The 20770-nt window shown below is 39.0% G+C and overlaps 1 pseudogene; it reads left to right on the top strand.

Moving 5' to 3' along the window:
• The first annotated feature begins 10436 nt into the window (after nt 1–10436).
• Nucleotides 10437–11782, top strand: LOC149154694 (putative ribose-5-phosphate isomerase 3, chloroplastic pseudogene; annotated as a pseudogene).
• Nucleotides 11783–20770: the final 8988 nt, after the last annotated feature.

Genomic DNA, 20770 nt, shown 5'->3' with positions numbered 1-20770 from the left:
AGGGGGCAACCTCCTTTACATTACATAATTGAACAATTCTTGGATGATTCAAATGAAAAAACCTCCTTTCTATATATAGGAGTCTAAGGAGTCACAATATAACTCAGCCGACCTAACAATAATAATATAAAGCCACAAAAATAACAATAGAGGGATTCTATGGGGCACAGTAATAACAATATGGGGACAATAGGGGCACAACAATATTAATAAGGGGTACAACTACAATAGTAATGGGGTAATCACTAGTATTATAGGGACCCAACATGCCCCTCTCCTTCAAAAAAGTGTTGTCCTCAACGCTTGAGTAGTTCTGGATGCTTTTGTATAAAATTCTCATCCTCCCATGTGGAATCTTCAGCAGATAAGTTCTTCCACTTGATAAGATACTCTGAAATTGATCGATTTCGCAGCTGTCGAGTTCTTGTTTCTGTGACTGCTTCTAGTTCCAATATAATTTTTCCTTCCTCGTCAAGTTCTGGCAATATTGTTTGAACTGGGAGCTTATCGCCTATAACCTTCTTTAAACATGAAACATGGAAAACTGGGTGCAATCGAGAAGCTGCAGGAAGCTCCAATTTGTATGCCATAATACCAATCTTTTGCAACACCTTGTACAGACCATAATACTTTGGTGATAATTTATTATCCTTCTTAGCTTGCTTGAGGGACATTTTCTTATATGGTTGTAGCCGTAGGAATACCCAATCACCTACATCAAAACTTCTTTCGTTGCGATGTTGATCTGCCTGTTGTTTCATTCTATTCTGTGCCAACACGAGGTTATCCTTTAAGATTTGGAGGAATTGTTGTTGATGTTCGATGTGATGTTCCACTGCTTGAACCTTAGAATTTTCTCTTAAATATGATGTGATGGATGGTGGCTGATACCCATAAAGTGCCATAAATGGGGTCATTTTTGTTGTTGTATGGAAGGAAGTGTTATACCACCATTCAGCCAGAGGCAACCATTTGACTCATTGTGTCTGTTTATCAGATACAAAGCAACGAAGATATCCTTCCAAACATTTGTTTACTATCTCAGTTTGCCCATCAGATTGAGGATGATAAGATGAGTTATGAGCTAACTGAGTACCAAGACAAGAAAATAATTCTGTCCAAAAATTTCCAGTGAAAATGGGATCTCTGTCACTTACAATAATCTTTGGGTTTCCATGTAGCTTTTGAACTGTTTCCATAAATGCAGTAGAAACTGTACTGGCTTTAAATGGATGTGATAATGCACAAAAGTGTGCATACTTGGTAAGTCTGTCAACTACCACCATGATGACACTCTTTCCCTCAGACTTGGGTAAACCTGTGATAAAATCCATTGAAACCTCCTCCCAACGTTGGCTTGGAATGGATAAAGGTTGTAATAGACCCGGTGTCTTAATTGTTTCAACTTTATTTTGTTGGCAAACCAAACATTCCGCCACAAACTTTTGAATATCTGATTTAAGGCCATCCCAAAAAAATTCCTTCTTAACCCTGTGGTAAGTTTTTAAAAATCCCGAGTGCCCTCCTAAGGGAGAAGTGTGCAATTCCATAAGAATCTTTTGTTTTAGCTGGGAATTCTTACAGAGGTATAAGCGATCTTTGTACCATAACGAATCATTTTTCCAGCTAAATGTATCCGACGTACTGGAATCTTGTTGTAACTTTTGAATAAGTGCCCACACTTCTTCGTCATTCTTCCATTCCTCCCTTGCTTCGTTTATCCAATCTGGTTGGATAATAGAAATGGCGCACAACAATGCTTCCACATCCTCATCCTTTCTTGAGAGTGCATCTGCCACCACATTTTGCTTCCCTTTTTTGTAGATGATTTCAAAGTCATAACCCAACATCTTTGTGACCCACTTTTGTTGCTCTTCAGAGGATAATCTTTGTTCTAAAAAGTATTTAAGGCTATCATGATCCGTTTTTACCTTGAAGTGTCTTCCCATTAGGTAGGGTCGCCATTTCTTAAGTGCATGGAGTATTGCCAACATTTCCTTCTCATAAATAGCTTTGTGTAAAAACTTTCCCTTGATTGACGACTTTCAAAAGCAATGGGTCTTTCATCTTGCATTAAAACAGCACCAATTCCATTTCCTGAAGCATCACATTCCACAATAAAGGTTTTTGTGAAGTCCGGTGTAGCTAAGACATGTGCTTGGCACATTGCCTCTTTAAGATGTTCGAAGGCCTTTGTTGCTTCTGGAGTCCATGAAAATGCATCTTTCTTCAATAATGTTGTTAGAGGTGCTGCTATTCTCCCATAATTCTTAACAAACTTGCGATAATACCCTGTCAACCTGAGAAATCCTCGCAGATGCTTTATGGATGTGGGGATTTTCCATTCCTTAATGGCTTTAATTTTGCTAGGGTCTACCTTAACTCCTTCATGAGATACAATATGACCCAGATATTCCACCTCTTGTACTCCAAAGAAACATTTGGATCTTTTTGCATATAATTGTTTCTCCTCTAATAGTTGTAGCACCCTGTCAACATGTTCAACATGATCCTTCCAAGACTTGCTGTAGATTAGTATATCATCAAAAAATACTAACACAAATTTTCTAAGGAATGGTTTGAAAATTGAATTCATCAAACCTTGAAATGTTGAGGTGCATTGGTAAGGCCAAAAGGCATGACCAAAAATTCATAATGACCCTCATGAGTTCTAAATGTTGTTTTTAGAATGTCTTCAGTCTTCATTCTGATTTGATGATATCCTGAACGAAGATCCAACTTGGTGAAGTAAATTGATCCATGCAATTCATCCAGTAATTCATCAATGACAGGAATGGGAAACTTATCTTTAATAGTGAGCTTGTTGAGCTCCCTATAATCCAGACACATGCGCCATGATCCATCCTTCTTGTGCACCAATACTACTGGAGCAGAGAAAGAACTTTGACTCGGTTGAATTATACCAGCCTCTAGCATTTCTGCAACCATACGTTCAATTTCACTCTTTTGGGCATAGGGATATCTGTACGGCCTGATGTTTGGAGGAACACTTCCTGGAATCAGATGAATAGCATGATCATGATCACAAATAGGTGGGAGACCTTTGGGAGTCTCAAATACCTTGGAATGATTGTCCAAGACTTTTTGGAGATCTGGAGAAATAGATGATTCCAATGTGGAAACATCTAGCGAACATAATTGTGCAATTACACCTTTTCGTTCCTTTTTTAGAAGCTTTGTCATACCGTTAGAGCTGATTATCTTTCCCGGTTTCCCTGCAATACCCCTTAATTCAACTTCCTTTCCTTCCACAGAAAATTTCATGAAAAGTTCTTGAAAATTAAAAGCTATTGTACCCAAGGATTGTAGCCATTGGACTCCTAGTACAACATCAGCACCTCCCATTGGAATGGAAAGCATTGGGCTAGTCAATACATATTCTCCCATGGATAGCTTGATATTATGGCACTTTCCAGAGCAATTTATTGTTCCTCCATTTGCAACCATCACTTGACACTCTGGTGCTGGATATAAGAAGCAATTCAATTCTTTTGCTACCTTACAATGAATAAAATTGTGGGTACTTCCTGAATCAATCAACACTATTACCTTTTTCTTCTTGATTTGTCCTTCTATCTTGATGGTTTGAGGAGTGGTAATTCCCGCCAATGCATTACAAGATATGGTTGGATTCATTTGTTCTTCATCTAGGCTTTGTTCCTGGAGTATATCCTCTTCTTTTGACCTTTCTTGCTCCTTTTCTTCTTCCTCTTCACAATCTATGTAGAATAATTTCTTCTCAGCACACTTATGACCTTTAGTGTATTTGCTATCACAACTGTAACAAAGCCCTTTTGCTCTTTTTTCTTCCAATTGTTGTGGTGTCAACCTTATAGGTTGTGGAAGACTAGCGGCAACAACACTTCCGTCTTTATAGTTGTGAGTGGTATGCTTCCTGGTTGCCATAATTTTGCTTTCCATTTTTCTTGCTAACCTGAATGCCTTCTCTAATGAATCAGGTTCCCAAAGGCGAACATCATGTTGGATATTATCCTTTAAAGACCCTATGAACACATCAATCCTATGCTCCTCTGGAATATTTTTTACCCTTATGTTCAATTTTTGGAACTCCTCAATGTGCTCCATTATTGAACCCTTTTTTTGAGACTTATCAATTGGCTAAAAAAAGTGTTGCTTTTTGTATCCTCATAATGTGCTATCAATTCTTCCGTAAAAATTTCCCAAGTGATAAATTGTTTACGAGAGAAAAGCCATTGATACCATACAAACTGATTTGGTTCCAAATATAAAGTTGCAATACGTACCTTTTGTGTGTTTTGCACATTATTGAGATCGAAAAATTGCTCCATCTGTAATATCCATGTTGCGGGATCCTTGCCATCAAACTTCCTCATATCGATTTTTGGAATATGGTGCGTCTTCGATCCAACATTAGAGTCTATGAAATCATGATTAACATTTCCTTTGTTTGCATCATGAGTTTCCTTTCCTCCCCTTTCACCATTAGTAAGTATTTCTTGTAGAAAATTTGTCAACTCTGCCTTCAAATCTATCTTCAAATCGTCAATCTTGGCTTCCACGCCCTTTATCTTAGATTCCACTCTATTTATCTTAGCTTCTGTTAGCTTTTGTGAGAGTGAAATTTGTTGCACTTGGTCTTGTAATTTTGATATATCATGTAGCATTTCTTCCTCTTCTTCATGAGTCATGCTAGAGCTTTCAGATTGCTTACTAGGTGTTTGCATTTTCTTTCCTTGGGGCATCAGTTACCGATACTAATGCTCTACTATGCCCTTTGAATTCCTTCAAAATAATTTTTCAAACCAAGCTTAAGCAAAAATTTAAAAAATCTACACACCTTTTTTCACTTTGTAGGAGCTCGATATTGCCTCTGATGTATCTCTGTAATTTCGGATCATCCAATTCTGAAATTGCAACCTGTGGTAGCCCTCTGTGTCCTCTTTCCAATGCCACCAGTCTGACCCCAATTGGATTCTCCAATGAAGAGTTATGCCAAATCTCCCATAGTGACCTGATTATAGACTAATTCAGTAGAGCGAACTTGTACGACGTGCCACGTGTCCCTGTTTTGACCTTTGGCTCTAAAAAATATATACAAGAAACTACAGTCCGTCCTCTTTCTGTACCTTCTTACAAAATTTCAATTCGATGCTCAGAGAGAAAGTTATGATGATTTTCCCCAGGTCACCTGTTTGGAATGTAATTCAGGAGTCTGCAAAAAGACCAACTTCCTCAGATCATATCTCCGCAAATATAGCGCGAAAAACTCTGAAATTCGGACCTGAGCTTCAGCGTGATGTCTTCTCAAATGGTTTTTTTTTTAGCTTCTGAAACGTCACAGAAAAAAAGTTATAGCGAAAATGCCACGATGACTTGTTTGGAGCAGCGAAACCCTAGAATCCAAAGCTCTGATACCAAATGTTATGAAACCAGCTCAAGAAAAAGATAGAAAAGATAGATCAACACCTTAAAATTCAGCCTCTTCGAGGGGGAAACCTCCTTTACATTACATAAATGAACAATTCTTGGATGATTCAAATGACAAAACCTCCTTTCTATATATAGGAGTCTAAGGAGTCACAATATAACCCAACCGACCTAACAATAATAATATAAAGCCACAAAAATAACAATAGAGGGACTCTATGGGGCACAGTAATAACAATATGGGGACAATAGGGGCACAAAAATATTAATAAGGGGTACAACTACAATAGTAATGGGGTAATCACTAGTATTATAGGGACCCAACACTGTACTATCATCTTCATACTGTGTAATTTTATTTCTCAATTATTAAATGCTTCAGCAATGACAAACAAAGTGCAAGCATACAGTTTTATGTTTTCCCTCTCTTAATGAACAAAGTATTGTCGAACGCATACAAGTTTCCAGGACCAGAACGGACAAACAGTGAACAAGCTCATGGCCAGGAGAATGTCAACACAGCAAACCAATTGAACGAGGAAATCAGAATCCGAGTATCAATTGGACAAACCAAACAGAGGTAATTTATTACAATCTGTTACACACCATTTCTTTTCCTTTCCAAATGAAACAGAGACAAAGAAAATATAACTGTTATTATTTAAGAGTCCAACATTACATTGTTGAAACAAATAGAGGAAACAACGACCAAGAGGCAGGGAAAACCCTAGTCAAGGGTTTGTCGTCGTGTAACCCTCGTGCCCAACTAAAGAGTTCAATCAACACGAATTACAAACTGGAACTGTAAACAGAGGTGTGCCCAGGTCGTGTAACGACTCAAACAAGAGGCAGCAAATGAACGCCAAGGCATGGCCACCAGAAAACTATAAACCCTAGCTACAGTCCTACAAGTCTGTGGTGACAGAGCCTACCAGAAAAGCACCGAAGGGTTTGCAAACCAAAGCGTTGAAGCCATCCACACCCGAGGTCACAACCTTGACCTGTGCAACCAGAACAAGCCATTGTCAATCACACCACGCATAACAGTGAAACGAGCAGAGTTATAATACAAGCAAGGGGAGAACAAAACCTTACCTCGGAGCCTGTTTGACCAAGAAATCGCATGCCACAGAGCCACAAAACACAAAAATTACCTGAGACAAAAGGAGCGGACATTGTTAGCATTTGAAACAGGAGAAGGCAGAAATAAATCATGGAAATACGAATTACCTGAGAAGACATAGCAGAACGAACCAATGTGCCTGTAACCTGAGCACACGGGAAAAATAACACAAAAATTTTAGCAACAGAGACGTTGCAAACTAACCAACAGCAGGAAAGAACGGTTGGAAACCAGACAGAGCCAACCAGCAATCGATTCTAAGTTCGAGCTTATGAAATAACCAATTGTGCAAAGGGAAACGAACAAACCAACCTCCAGAACGTGTAACAGGACCATACTGCAAAGAACATAGTCGCCAACAAAGCAGGCAAGCCCGTGGTTCCACATTCATTCGCAAACAGAACCAAAACATAGCATCACCATAGAAACCCTCGCGGAGCTCTCACAGTAGAACGAAAATGTCGAAATGACCAAAATACCAAAGGGTTTTGTGTAATGACCAAGTGGGAAACAGGGATCGAGGTAGGACAGGTCAGTATCACATTTACAATCCATAATAAATTATTGCAACCACCACCGAAAAATATCCATTGATCATAACAGTGATTAAAAACCAAATCATCAACCAAATCCGAGTTAATCAATAGCGTCGGACAAACATTGTGTCAAGTTATACACTGGAGTGTGGGCTGGTCCCATCATTGGACCTAACACATTTTATCTTAGTAATCTAGATGGAGAAATGATTTAATTACCTATGAGTCGTAATCTCTCAAGCACTATTGTTCTTAAGGCATTTATGCTTCTCTACAATAGGATGAATAAGTCTTATGAACATTATACTATGGATTATTATTGTTCCTTTTGGCATTTTGCTCATATTTTGTTTTGTGGAACCATTTTTGACACTAGTAAATCAAAACAAGAATATTGATTTTGTATGATACAATGGGTGTGATGGGGATGTGAATGTTTTCTTCCATCGTGGTACATGTTGTTAGTGACATGTTTCATTTTCTATGTAGGTAATCCATAATCCATCTTGGAGATTCTAGAGTTCTTTTGAACCATGCATAAGTGTGTAGTGTCCACATACATGTAATTGTTACCACCTCAATCGACATGATGTCTTGAAAGCTTGGATAAGAGGAGGGTTATTTTTTTCATGAATAGATGATCTTGTTTTCATAAACCCATCTACGTATTTTGATGCATGTTCTTCATTTGGAGTGCATCTTTTGAGGCATGTTTACATTTCCTAAGGAAAAGTTACATATTCAAAGGCATAACTCTTTATTGATTTGATCATTGCCACATTTACACGAAGCTATTGATACAAGACATTTGATAGCACATGGGCACATTATTTAAGTTAAGAAACTTATCCAAGGAGTGCTCCACATGCTAAGGGTATTTGTTGTACTCTATGATTATACATGTTAAAGGAAGGGACTAGTCGATGAGGATGCCTTAGGTATGAGTGACCATAACCCACCATTTACAAATAACCATAAAAGGAACCATTTTCCTAAAGCATTTTGAATTGGTCAAAAGGCTAAATGGATAAGATTTTTAAGAATGAAAAGAGACTTGGCACATATGGACATATAGCTCACACATGGAAAGGGAAAAAGACAAGTATTAAGGAGTGTTACACATTTATAGGAGAGCCTATTAGATTCCATTGCCATATTTGGTAAAATATGGAGATATCCAAGGAATGTGTTATAGATGTAAGGAGCTTAATGACATCCTTAAATCATTAATTGCATATACTCCTAGAGAACACCAACTCAATGATATCCTTAAATCATTAATTGCACATGCTCTTCAAGCACAACACCCCTTAAGGAATTTTAATAAGCTTTTGAAATGTTCAAGAGGTTAAAGGGAGGAAAATTATAGTTATGAAGAGGACAAATGACAATGAGAACCATCTTGATTACCTAGAATAATCAAGGCAAGACAATGTCCCACCTCAAAGAGCTTCTAGCACAATCTTTTATTATTTATTGTTGAGTTAGTTGTAGTTTGAGCCTATAAAAAGAGGGTCTCTTTTCACTTACAAGTCATGGTTTCATTATATAGAAATACCCTAGAGTCTTATGGTAGACATTGAGGATTTTTTTTAGTAGATTTGGAGTTTGTATTTTAAATATTAAGGCTATCATCTTGCATTGTAAGGTTGTTGTTTTATAGCTATGTTTTTTCTACCTCACTGGAATATATTTTGTCATTTGTGGTGTATATTGACTGACGAAATAGCACTTAAAAAGAGAGGCTTTTTTGCCCTCTTGAAGCTTTATAATGTCAATCTAGGTGATGTAATTTATTTGGCTATTATTCAATAGAAGATTGTCTTATTGCTTTATATATATTCAACTTTGATATTACAACTTGGTGCAAGTATTTAATGGAGGTGTTGTTGTATCATTTTGAGCATTTCTACTTGGTTATTGGTAGTATTGTTGGTTGGGTTAATATCCTTTATAACCAAGTTCCAAAATCTTAGAATTGTTTTTGACTCCATAACCCTTGTATAAGACACTCATCTACATAAAATCACCACTACATATTTATTGAAAATATTAAATTTCTTTTTACCAATATCATATTAGTCGTTTAGGTTTTAAGGATTATTTGGAAATCTTATTTCGAGAAACCCCCCTTGCTCTAAAAGAACCATCCTAAAAAGAGTGAAGTGTCCACTAATGTGGCAATGGGCGGAACTTCTATCATACCCTAAATGTACATATTCATGTGATTATTTTTTGAAGTGAATATTTAGAAGGTGACATGAATAGTATATGATATTGAAGAACCTAAGTAGTTGCAACACTATTTTATTCTTTCTACACTAGAAAGGAAATTCATTGGCAGAAATGGTAGCCACAAAGCTCAACCTCTATGTGGTGGCATCATCATTTTCCTAGACACTTACCAAAATGTAAGCATGGAGTTTCCCCTGCCTAAAATTAAACTTTGTGGCAACTGAGGTTAGGAAGACCCCTCTAAATGTGGAAGATAACAAAACACTATTTCTTCGCATCTCTCATGCCACAAGTCAATCCACACATTTCATACCACCAACTAATCCAAAAAAATCATGTTAATACAACTAAATCTGCAGCGTCTCAACAACACATCGTCATAGTGTTTTGCCCTTAATTTCTAATATTTCTATCCATTGATACTTTGACATACTTACAATATTTTAAGATGAAATTAAATATCCTGAAAAGTCATGTTAATACAACTAAATCTATGGCATGTCACTCACACATCATCATGAGTGTTTTGCCCTTAATTTCTAATATTTCTATCAATTGATACCATTACAGAGTAACAATATTCTAAGATGAGAATAAGCATCAATGTGTATGAAGGATTAAGTTTTGAGCTTCTGTAAGAGATAGTAAAATCATTGCAATCCACTATATGTATAATGAAGTTTGATACCATTACAGAGTAACAATATTCTAAGATGAGAATAAGCATCAATGTGTATGAAGGATTAAGTTTTGAGCTTCTGTAAGAGATAGTAAAATCATTGCAATCCACTATATGTATAATGAAGTTGATGCATTGTACTGATGGAAGGATATAGCTAAATTGGATTTAAAAAAAAAAAAAAAACAACTTATACGCTATGTGATCTGTGATTCAACCTAACTTCCAAAATAAATTATTATTGTTATAATGAGTACATTATAAACATATGTAAACCTATCATGGGGCAGCGAGCTGGAGGAGGTTTGAACCTTTGTCCTCTCTTTGAGGCCCCCTGCATCCGGTTTTAGCTACTGCATAAATAAAGGCGGCAAACGATAGGCAATCAGAGCCCAATGATTGTAGCCACAATGTGGCCCTCTTCACTTCACAATCATTGTAACAGAAACGGTGCTCCAGAGTGCTTTCTTGGGAACATGGCCATGTGGGTCCTTGCTACAAGAGATCAGGGATCGAATCGAAGATTGGGGGATTGTGGCCGGCAAATTAAGGGGCCCAAAAGGCCCACGAATATTATCCAGCCCACTGCGTTTCTGTCCATAGTCTCAGTGTTCCATGGCCATGGCGGGGCCCAAAAGGCTGACGAATATTATCCAGCCCACTGCGTTTCTGTCCATGGTCTCAGTGTTCCATGGCCATGGCGATTCCATCGGGTACTGCACTTTGCAAGGGAATCCCGCCCATCTCCTCACAATTCAATAAATTGAGAGCTTTGAATCCCAATGCCCACCGCCTCCAATTCTACCCCACGAGCAAAAGGCCCTCCAGATTATCAGCTCGAGCCACCATGTCGAGCAACGCCCTGACGCAGGACGAGTTGAAGAAAATGGCTGCAGAGAAAGCCGTTGAGTATGCAGAGAGTGGGATGGTGCTAGGGCTGGGCACCGGTTCCACCGCTGCCTTCGCCGTGGCCAGAATTGGCGAGCTTATGAAGGAAGGCAAGCTCCGGGACATAGTGGGGATTCCAACTTCCAAACGCACCGCCGAGCAGGCCGCCTCGCTGGGCATTCCACTCTCAGTCCTTGACGAGCACCCCAAAATCGACCTCGCCATTGATGGCGCCGACGAGGTCGACCCGGAGCTCAACCTTGTCAAGGGCCGCGGCGGGGCGCTCCTCCGCGAGAAGATGGTGGAGGCTGCCTCGGCCAAATTCGTGGTCGTTGTGGACGAATCGAAGCTTGTCAGCGGCCTAGGCGGAAGTGGCCTCGCCATGCCGGTGGAAGTGGTACCTTTCTGCTGGAAGTACAATGCTTCCAGGCTGCAAGCGCTTTTTCAGGCCGAGGGCTGTGAGGCCAAGCTCAGGTTGAGCGATGGAGACAAACCCTATGTCACGGATAACTCGAATTACATTGTGGATTTGTATTTCAAGTCTCCGATCAAGGACTCCAGGGCCGCGGCCAAGGCCATACTGGCCCTCGAGGGCGTCGTCGAGCACGGGCTCTTTTTAGATCTGGCCTCGGCTGTCATCATTGCGGGGGCCGAGGGCGTCAGTGTCCAGACGAAGTGAGAAATTTTAGTGTTTCTTGATAGGGAGTAAGCTAAATTTATAGTAAAAGCATTGTTTTTCGGTGAACAAAATATTTTAAACAAGTCTTCTGATCCAAATTCTGTGTATGGCGGAACATTATTGCAACTCTGGTTGGATTATGCTGTTCTAGATTCAAATTCTGTGTATGGTGGAACATTATTGCTAACTCTGGTTGGATTACGCTTATGCTAGATGCTGACAGCCTAATGAAACTTTGTTACGTGATTAGACGACTGCTTCGGTCATTACATGGCAGTTTTATATCATGGTTAATAAGTGTAAAGGTTTTTGGGTCAAAGTCTGATATAGGTAAGAACACATAACTTTGTATAAATTTTGTACTAAATTCAATTCGTTCCTGCCATTTAGGCCTTTTGACAATTATGATACGTAAAATCAGAAATTCTTCTGTGAATTTATGTGCCACAGAGGACCACTCTGCATTCACTCTGACTGCAAATCAATCAAAGTAATATGTATGATCCGTTTATGGAAAAACAAGAGTCTGAAAATAGGATTTTAGGGTCCATCTTTGTGATATGTTTTGACGAAATTAAATATTGTTTCGGCCCCTTCGGCTTGTTGACAACTACAATGTTATTAAAATCAGGAGGTCCTCCGTCAATTTATTTGTCATGCAGAGCCATTCTGCATTCACTATGACTGCAACTCAATCAAAGTAATATTGGATTCGTTTATGTGAAAACGAAATTCTTAGAGTGAGATTTCAAACTCTGTGACTGTTTGTTACAACATCACATTTATGAGCACAAGCATGGCTGCAACTAGAAAATGATAAGAATGAGAAAATTACAAAATTACAGTGCAAAAAAGAGGTCATGCCTATGCTCATAAATAATAGATACATGAATTTAAGTGACCCAAAGTAGAACAGAGGAAGGTAACCCATATCAACTAGTAGTTGGTATCAACTTCAGTCCATTGTATTGAAATTTGGTTAAGAACCCATAAATGTGGGTAATTGGTCGTAATTGGTCTTGACCCTGCCTACATTTTAGTGAAATTTGGTTAAGAATCCATCAATATGGGTAATTGGTCTCGAGTCTGTCTACATGGAAATTATTTTTGTGCATGAGAAACATGGTTGGTTTCTCATGGATATTGAATAGTCGATTTAATACGCATTTCGATGTTTCTCATGGATATTGAATAGTTCATTTAACACTCATTCCATCGAGTGATATTTGCAGAGATAAATTCAACTGGTTTCATCCCGTTTTCTTGCCATGCCAACTATGATATTAATAAATCAGAGTTTCTTTTGAATTTAGTTATATTTCTTGACCAGTATGATGTTCTTGAATCAAAGTTTTTTTGAATTTATCTGTCATTCATGGTCACACTGCATTCAGTATCATTGCAAATCAGTCAAAGTAATATAGGATTGGTTTATGTGAAAACGAAATTCTTAAAGTGGGGTCTCAAAACCTATAACTGTTTGTCTCCACATTGAGCACAAGCATGACTGCAACTAAAATTAATAAAAATGAGAGAAGTACAGTGCAAACAATGCAGTCATGCGTATGCTCATAAGGAGCAGATATATGAATTGAGGTGATCTGAAGGAGAAGGGGATGAAGTCTGGGAGAAGGTAAAGCTGTAATGATCTGAAGGAGAAGGGGGTGAAGCCTGGGAGAATGTAAAGCTGTAATATTTTTATTGGCATAGCATAGATTGTAGTTTTCTACCCAAATTCTGAAACTACAGAAATATGTTGGTTCAACTTTCGCTGGCAAGACCACATTGACTCTCCCTCTGTTCCCCTTAATGGAGATTGGAAATGTATAACTTTGGATTGTTGGTTAAATCTTCCCTAGCAAGCCCCATTGACTCTCCCTCTGTTCCCCTTAATGGAGATTGGAATATATATAACTTTGGATAGATTGTAACAGTTAAAAAGTTCGACAAGTGTTCAGTAAAGAGCTTTCGAGTCATGTCAAGAATCTATGTGCTTAATAAGCATGAATTTACTCCTAAACCAGGTGTCTAAATAAGAACAAAAATTGTGTATACTTTTGAGACCCTGAAGCGCATGCAATTACTTTTAAACCATGTCTCAAAATAAGAATAAAAATTGGGTGTCGTCTGGAGACCTTGGTAACGGTTTTCATTTTATGAAGCAAATCATTTAAAATTGTATCATACAAAGATGATCCAAATTCCTATACCATGTTGTCGATCCTAGAGAGGGTCTCTGGATTGCAAAGATACCAGTGCCTAGGACATCCAGATCTCCACTGTTGTCGATCCTAGAGACAGTCTCTGGATTGCAAAGATAGCAGTGCCTAGGACATCCAGATTTGATGCATTCTTATTTATCTCTGAAGAACTTTAGAGCACCATTTGATGTCACTTATAAGTTGAGTTTAGTTGGTTCAAGATACCTTCAGAAAGATACAACTCGTGAATTCTTATACACGAGAGACGCACAGTAATATAAACTGTAAATCAATGGTGGGCCGTGGCTAATATCATTGGAGGACTTGCAGCTAATTTATGAGCACAAGCATGGCTGCAACTAGAAAATGATAAGAATGAGAAAATTACAAAATTACAGTGCAAAAAAGAGGTCATGCCTATGCTCATAAATAATAGATACATGAATTTAAGTGACCCAAAGTAGAACAGAGGAAGGTAACCCATGTCAACTAGTAGTTGGTATCAACTTCAGTCCATTGTATTGAAATTTGGTTAAGAACCCATAAATGTGGGTAATTGGTCGTAATTGGTCTTGACCCTGCCTACATTTTAGTGAAATTTGGTCAAGAATCCATCAATATGGGTAATTGGTCTCGAGTCTGTCTACATGGAAATTATTTTTGTGCATGAGAAACATGGTTGGTTTCTCATGGATATTGAATAGTCGATTTAATACACATTTCGATGTTTCTCATGGATATTGAATAGTTCATTTAACACTCATTCCATCGAGTGATATTTGCAGAGATAAATTCAACTGGTTTCATCCCGTTTTCTTGCCATGCCAACTATGATATTAATAAATCAGAGTTTCTTTTGAATTTAGTTATATTTCTTGACCAGTATGATGTTCTTGAATCAAAGTTTTTTTGAATTTATCTGTCATTCATGGTCACACTGCATTCAGTATCACTGCAAATCAGTCAAAGTAATATAGGATTGGTTTATGTGAAAACGAAATTCTTAAAGTGGGGTCTCAAAACCTATAACTGTTTGTCTCCACATTGAGCACAAGCATGACTGCAACTAAAATTAATAAAAATGAGAGAAGTACAGTGCAAACAATGCAGTCATGCGTATGCTCATAAGGAGCAGATATATGAATTGAGGTGATCTGAAGGAGAAGGGGATGAAGTCTGGGAGAAGGTAAAGCTGTAATGATCTGAAGGAGAAGGGGCTGAAGCCTGGGAGAATGTAAAGCTGTAATATTTTTATTGGCATAGCATAGATTGCAGTTTTCTACCCAAATTCTGAAACTACAGAAATATGTTGGTTCAACTTTCGCTGGCAAGACCACATTGACTCTCCCTCTGTTCCCCTTAATGGAGATTGGAAATGTATAACTTTGGATTGTTGGTTAAATCTTCCCTAGCAAGCCCCATTGACTCTCCCTCTGTTCCCCTTAATGGAGATTGGAATATATATAACTTTGGATAGATTGTAACAGTTAAAAGTTCGACAAGTGTTCAGTAAAGAGTTTTCGAGTCATGTCAAGAATCTATGTGCTTAATAAGCATGAATTTACTCCTAAACCAGGTGTCTAAATAAGAACAAAAATTGTGTATACTTTTGAGACCCTGAAGTGCATGCAATTACTTTTAAACCATGTCTCAAAATAAGAATAAAAATTGGGTGTCGTCTGGAGACCTTGGTAACGGTTTTCATTTTATGAAGCAAATCATTTAAAATTGTATCATACAAAGATGATCCAAATTCCTATACCATGTTTAAAATTGTATCATACAAAGATGATCCAAATTCCTATACCATGTTGTCGATCCTAGAGACGGTCTCTGGATTGCAAAGATACCAGTGCCTAGGACATCCAGATCTCCACTGTTGTCGATCCTAGAGACAGTCTCTGGATTGCAAAGATAGCAGTGCCTAGGACATCCAGATTTGATGCATTCTTATTTATCTCTGAAGAACTTTAGAGCACCATTTGATGTTACTTATAAGTTGAGTTTAGTTGGTTCAAGATACCTTCAGAAAGATACAACTCGTGAATTCTTATACACGAGAGACGCACAGTAATATAAACTGTAAATCAATGGTGGCCAATATCATTGGAGGACTTGCAGCTAATTTGCTTTGATATAGATATAATAGCAGAAGAAATAAGAGATGAAATCCATAAAATAGGGCTTGAGCATTCAAGAATTCTACACATATCTGGATTTAGAAAGAAATGATAGCAAAGAAATACCGTTGGATGCTAAGACACATGGAGCGCATTTAAAGATCTGACTTGCACAATTCATACAGCCATTCTTCATTAATAATTTGATTTAAATGAATCTGCATTTAAGAGGAAACACATTCTTCACATGAAATCTGAGATGAACATGAAACATTTATGAAAACACTAAGGAGGAGAGACATACTGAAATCCCAAAATGACGGAATCACCATAGGTGAACATGAAACATTTATGAAAACACTAAGGAGGAGAGATATACTGAAATCCCAAAATGACGGAATCACCATAGGTATTGCATTAATAGTTTGTGAAACATACATGTAGAAAGAACCAAAACATTGCCTTCACAAAACCATACGAAGTTTCTCTCCTAAATTCTGAACCTTTCTTTTGTCTCTCCATATGGAATATATAGGCCTTTTAGACAGAGCTAGGCCGTTAGTGAGATATTCCTTTCTTGATTTAGTTCATTATGACAAAACATCTCAAAACTCTAGCGTGTGCAAACGCACAACTATGCATAACTAGAATGTACTCATGTAACATAACAAAGTAAAAACATTAAGTGAAAATAACATAAAAGTAATTGAAATGCCAAAGTTGGCATGATTTGGAGGATCTTCAAGAGCGGTGAGACGATGCGGTCTGTTGTGGAGTGTGTTGTGCCCGTGGATCAACAACTCTTATGAGCGGCAGATTAACAAATTGTTCACACCGTTGTCATAAGACCGGAAGAGGGTGAAGAGCAGAACTGAACCGTTTGTAGCTGATCTTCAAGTCAATTATTCTCGAGTAGTCCAACTTGCAGTGAAAGAGTCTTCTAACCATCTCGAGTAACTGAAACTCTCTCTTTAAGAAATTCACCATCGTTTTACCTTTAAGAGTGGTAGTTTTCTCATGGGATGAACCTGCCCTGCTTTTAGTTTCTATCATTTTCTGATTGTACTGTTCTTGAGGTAGTAACTCCCCACGAGGCCCCCAACAGTTAGGTAGCCTAGCCTATATGATTCTGTCAAACTCTTCGTTGAATGAAGCCACTTCCTTTTGTACCTTGACGAGGTTATGTTCTGCGCCAGCTCTAGCTTCTTCTTTTAAAACCACTTTGGAGATCTCCATCATAGCACTGACTCTGTCTACTATGTCCATAGGTCTCAACTCCTCGGTTGGCTTTATTCAAGAAAAGAATAAACCTCTGGGCAATTTGGGAGATCTTTATACTTATTTCTTTGGTGTTCACTATTGATGATTCATAATCCCTGCTAATGACCGTTTGCTCATGTATTAAAGTCACACATTCCCAGTTGTGATTCATTTCCTCAATAATTTTATCCCACACCAATTGCCTAGCCTCGAGGAGACATATTTCCCTTCAATTTGGTCTTCAACTCATTTATCTCCTGTGTTGGAGCTTGTAGGTTCTTATTAGCATGTTCAACATTGGTAACTGCAACCTGCAGTGGTTTTTCCTTCTGAGCTAACTTAGCGTTTGTAGTATTTAAGTCCCTTTGTGTCTTCTTCAGTTCGCTTTCAGAACGCTGAAGCTCAGTCAAGGCCTGGGTGAGGCGCTCAGTGGGATTCTAAGGGTCTTCAGGTACTGCTACCACACATACATGAGTGTCAATCTTCTTCTGCAATTCGGCCACCGTTTGTTCCAGAGCCGATATTTCATCTCTACTATTAATCAACTCCTTCATCAGTTTCTCTTTCTCCATCTCGACCTGTGCCAACTCCTTTGTCTGGACATGTTCACTGTCAAGCATTTTTAGCCTATGCCTTAATTTTTTATTTTCTTTCTGAGTTGATTGGAGAATGGCTTCCACAGTTGTTTTGCCATCTGGGTTTACACCTAGTTTAATTATCAACTCTTTATATGATTCCTTCTGGAGATATAAAGCTTTGGAGTTGGCCTTCTCCATTTTTACTTTGTTGGAGACTTTTTCTATAAATGTCTCAGCTTTACTGATGGTCATGAGGTTCTTACCCAGATCATTATATAACATATCCCCTACTTGCTTATGTAAATTGACCTTATCTGACAAAAGGACACTGGTTAAGTTTAGAGAGGCATCCAGGGTTTTGAACTGGGATCCTGTAGGCAAACACTACATTGATGGATGTTGTAGTGAATTTCTCATCGCATCCCTCTCTAGGTCCATAGCAGTCAGCAATTGAGTGTGACAAGGTGTTGATTGCAAAGCCATCACTCTCTGCATTCTCTCCTTGACCTTTATGTTGCTTTCCTCAATAGCTTTTCCTATAGGCCAACTAGATCCTGTAGCAGTGACACTATCCTCAAGGTTTGGGATGACTGTTTTGGCGGTGGATGACGCTGTGACTGGTGGTGGATTTTCTAGAGTAATATAAGAGCCTGGATGATCTGGCACTGGTTCATCTAGTTGTATCCATTCTTCTTCTTCCTCTTCTGGGCCTTGACTCCTCACTTTTTTATTTATATGGGCCTCCTCTACCTCGATATCCCCAGTTGAGTCATCGGTCTTCTTTGACGCTTTGCTCGTGTTTACTGGGGATTCGGTCTCCATTTCTGTATTAAGAGGCCATGAATCAAAGTTAGCTTTCCATTCAATTTCAGGCTTAGGTTCATGTACATAAGTTGATGCTTTAATCTGTTCTCTCCTTCGGGCAATGATGCCTTGGCAGTCATAATGCCAAGTGTCTCCCTTTCCGAGCTCCATGGACTCAAGTAAGCTCTCAACTATTTTAAAATCTTGTCTTGTGTTTACCACAAAAGGACCTATAGGTTGTCTCATTTTAAAATTATAACCTTTATTTGCTGGTACAAAATGAAGCAGGGCTACACTGAGGATCTGTCAAATAAATTCGAGGGCGAAAATGCTCATAGGCATGAATACTTGTAAGCGGTATGGACGAAGTTCACAATTGTAAACCCAAATATCTGTGTAAGCCTCATGGAGCATCCTTGCTGAGTTGGAGGAACTCTTTTTGCTGCGAGAAGATTCTGGGTGGTGGGGTCCCATGGATGATCATGTATGCAATGGCCATGAAGGTCGAGATGAATTGGGAATACTCGCCCAAGTCGGGTCTTCGTCTTACAGAGATATTCTAGTCAAAGACAGAGTTTTGTGTTTGTTGGGAGAAAACACATGGAGGTCCAAACATTGGAATTCTTCAATATGGGTATATAGGAATAGGTAGAACAAAAGGGAATAGTAGCGAAAGTAAGAAGTGGTGGGGAAGTAATGAAGCTGAAAACATATGGCCGTAGATAGGTAGAGTGGGATGTTGAGCAAGCAACCAGGTTGTTTCATTTTATGTAGACACCCCAGGATGGCCTTATTTATCATGTGTGAGCTATCTTCGCCCATCAAACAGGCAATTACAGACAGGATGGGTCGAATGGACTCCTGGAAGAGGGTTATTGGGAAAAATTCCTCTGGGGGAAGGGATTTAACTTTAGGGGCAAAGATTTGGTCCAGGAAGGATTGTTGTTCATCGGGAGGGAGAGTAACGAAGTGATGAACCAGGGTAGCGTCGGTGAATGGTTGCATTGTGGAAGAAATAGGGTAGATTAAAGCTCTTTGGATCAAGGCAGGGGTTACTTCCAGAATTTTAGTCCCGGAGGTAGAAACAAAGTAGTTCTTGCCTTCTTGGTATGTTGCAGCAAGTCAGGATATAAATTTAGGGAAATGATGAACTGAAGGTGCAATTTGAAAATACAGACCAGAGTCGACAACCCTAAAAGTGTCTTCTTCCCTCACATGGTTAGCAAATAGTTCAAAGTGGAGGTCGGCGAGCTAATAAGAACAAACGGGGTCTGCAATTTGACTCTCAAAATCCATCAATGGCTCAAGACCAAAAGACTTGACTTCACGGGTTTTAGGGGTTGCAGGCACAGTTTGCTTCATTTTATTGAGTGAATCAAAGTAAAAATACAGGTGGTCGGGGTGTTGGGTTACCTGGAGCCCGTAGGAGTATTTGAAAGCGACGTTGAGAGTGGTCCTTATATGGTTTAGGTACACGGAGCAAGAGGTCCTGTGCAAGTGACCATGCGGGGATATTCTTGATGGGACTGTAGAGTAGCTATCAAGAAAGGTAGGTTTTAGCGACAAGTTACTATGTAATAAGGAGAGAACAGTTGTCCAAGTGGTGTGCTTAGGGATCAGAGGAGGGGTATGTGGCGGCATAGGGTTGGTCGCGAGAAAGGGAAGCAGAGAATATGAGCGGGAGCAGACAATCATGAATTTACCCTTACCTTTACCTTTGGGCCCTGTGGCCATTGGTCGTGAGGAGCCAATGGGAGGAGCCCATCTGGTAGGTGTCTCCCACCATGCTACGGCGGGCAGTGCCGTGAGCAGAGTGAACTCTCTTCTTGCCCCAGAACCAATCAGAACCGTCATACTGGGGTTTGAATTTTCAACGTCGACGTTGTTCCTCCCTTTAATCCTCGTGCAAGTTACGTCCCCGAAGTTGGTTTAACAGCATTGGAGGGTCATGAAGGACGATGGCCTTGGTGAAAGACACACAACCTTTATCCTATGCTCAAAATATTATCGGGTCCCTTGATCATTTGGGTTGCGGTTAAGTCTGAGCCTCCGATTTGCAATACATGTTGCACTATGGATTCAATATCGAGAGAGGTTGGCCCTCATGATTTCTCTTGAGAGCGATTAGTCCCTTTAACTTATACAATCACAGCCCTATGGCAATCTTTGGAGAACGATATTAGGGCTGGAGATAACATCCACCACAGTGAGATTTTTTCTCTCCCGTCTTTGAACAA

The sequence above is a fragment of the Pinus tabuliformis genome, chromosome 9, assembly GCF_031772625.1.
Source record: "Pinus tabuliformis cultivar Carrire ecotype Pingquan chromosome 9, CPIR1, whole genome shotgun sequence".
Classification (NCBI taxonomy): domain Eukaryota; kingdom Viridiplantae; phylum Streptophyta; class Pinopsida; order Pinales; family Pinaceae; genus Pinus; species Pinus tabuliformis.
Note: the sequence above shows the minus strand (reverse complement) of the source record. Positions and strands in the feature narration are given on the sequence as shown.